Raw genomic sequence first — 2,405 nt, forward strand, 5'->3', positions numbered from 1 at the left:
TTTATTATTAATTTATTCTACTTAGCAAGATAAAAGCAAGCAAGATTAAGGTAAGAGGCACATTTTCCAGAAGAAAAAGATACTCAAACATTGTAGCTTGCGGGGGAGGGGGACATGATGAAAGGAATTGATTTTATTTTGATGTTAAACTGTGTCAAAGTTTTAATCTTTCATTCACCTGAGAACACATTTTGATTCATTATTACTAATTTACAGGAATCACTGTGAATTAGCATAATGGGAGGGTTCTATTCTCATTCCCAAAGGAAATCAATAGCCTTTGACCTTGCACACTCAAGGCAGTAGAGCATTAAGAGAGGCCTAGTGCAACATAGTGTAGCATGCTGCCTGCCAGAGGTCCCATCAATGCACACTTTACATTTAAAAAATACAACTTCCCAGCACTGCAAAATACATTAGTGAAACATATCCGTGTAAGAAAGTAAAGGAAAATTAGATAATTGCATGAAAAGACACTAAATCAATATTCTGAAGAAATCAGTTTGTTCCTCTAAAATTACCACAGTTTGTAGTTATTACAGGAACAACATTTCTCATGGGTTGTTTTTTTTTTTTTAAACTACACACAAAAACAACAAACGAACAAAACAAGCTCTTTGCTGACCACCCAGGAGGCTTCCTAGACTGTGAAGTGCACTGAAGATGCTTTCTCAGTTTTTTCCCTGTACCTCATATCATATTTGACACATTTTTTGCTTTCATTGATGACGAGAAGTATGTATTATTTACTTTTTCCAATTACCCATTCTTATTGTCGCTGTGTACAGTTGAGGCAGAACCAAGTCAGAGCTGAGTTTTCAGCAGGTTTTCAGAGGCTATAAATGGAGCAGCTGGTGGATGTGATCCTGCTTGCCTTTGAGCTGGCAGCACAACTCCTTCCCTCTCAGCCACCAGAGCTACTTCTTTAAAACTAGCAAACTTTACCTATAGAGTTCCTCAGTGACCCAGCGGTTTGAGTGCTCTGCTTTTTGTCTAAAGGCTAGCTGTTGGAACCTACAAACAGGCCTGGCCATCTGTTTCCCAGAGGTCACAGCCTTGAAAGCCCCCTGGCCTGTAACCTGAGCACCTAGGGCAGCCATGCATCAGAGTTGACCCAGAGGCAAGTGACTTGGTGCTATTGTGTGCTGTCGCCTATAAATCCTGCTTGGCAGATCAGCAGAGTTCAGAATGTGGGTGTTTACTGTGGTAGGTTCTAGGTTTGGGTAGTAATAAAGCGTAATTATTGAATTTACCTAGCATAATCACTAATAGAAAAAGATGGGATGTGTCCTCATGTGAAGAGATGCAGCCTTGGAAACCGAATGGAGAGTCACTGTGAATCAGAATCAACTCAGTGTCAGCAGGCTGGAGTTTGGATTTAATGCCCAATAGACAGGATTCAAAGTCTACAAGGCCAAGAACCATAACATAGTCAAGATTTAATATAAAGGTTTCACAATCGCAGGACATGTCTAATAGAGTTTAGTGTCTGGCTACAAACACATATTCAGCTATTAGTCTTGATGATCAACCCAAACAAGATAGTACGAATTTGTCATAATTGACTCAGTAAGGATGATAGAAGAAGAATTGATGTGTTTGCGCTGTGCTGTTGGCCTAGAGTACTGACTATGATGGACTGTCAGGGTCAGAGGGAGAGAGGCAAATACTCACAAGATGAATGTAACAATGGCCTTGAGTGTATCTGAGATGGGAGGACAGTGCAGGATAGAGCAAGAGTCGGATCTCTGGTAGTTCAGTGGCACCTAACAATGGCAACACTGCTGCCAGGTCAATGGATCCTGACTCCTAGCAGCTCCACAGTCAGCAGTACTAAGCACTCGGGTCCTGAGTCTCCCTCGTGCTCATAGTAGGAGTTGTGTCTGTCCATCCATCTCCTTGGTGAGGGCCTTTTTTTTCTTTTTTCTTTCATTCTTTTGCCATCCTCCTACTAGGCATGATACCCTTGTGCAATGACTGGCACTTGCAGCTATCCTGATAAAAGTTGGTGGGAAGTCTCTCCATAGCCCCTCCCAAGGAGCACTCTGCTTGTAACTTCTTCCCAGACATATCTGTTCATTCTCTGGCAGTTTATAGTATATTCAGCACTCTTTGCCAACACCACAGTCTTCACTTATTCACTGTCCAGCTGTCACATGCATCTGAGGTGATGAAAAGAGTATGGCATGGGGCAGGTCCATTTTAGTCTTCAAAATGACATCTTTGCTTTTTAACACCTTAAAGAAGTCTTTCATTTGTCATAAAGATAATAAGGTATTAGCTTTGCTGAAATAGCAGTACTATTTTGACTACCTGTCCCTGTCCTATTAAAAAACATAGGTTTTCATTTAATGGTCCGTTGACAGGATTAGCTGCACGTGATGAACTCTCAGGCAGGCACGATC

The sequence above is a fragment of the Elephantulus edwardii genome, unplaced genomic scaffold (assembly GCF_000299155.1).
Source record: "Elephantulus edwardii isolate Elephantulus edwardi_28Jun2011 unplaced genomic scaffold, EleEdw1.0 scaffold00115, whole genome shotgun sequence".
Classification (NCBI taxonomy): domain Eukaryota; kingdom Metazoa; phylum Chordata; class Mammalia; order Macroscelidea; family Macroscelididae; genus Elephantulus; species Elephantulus edwardii.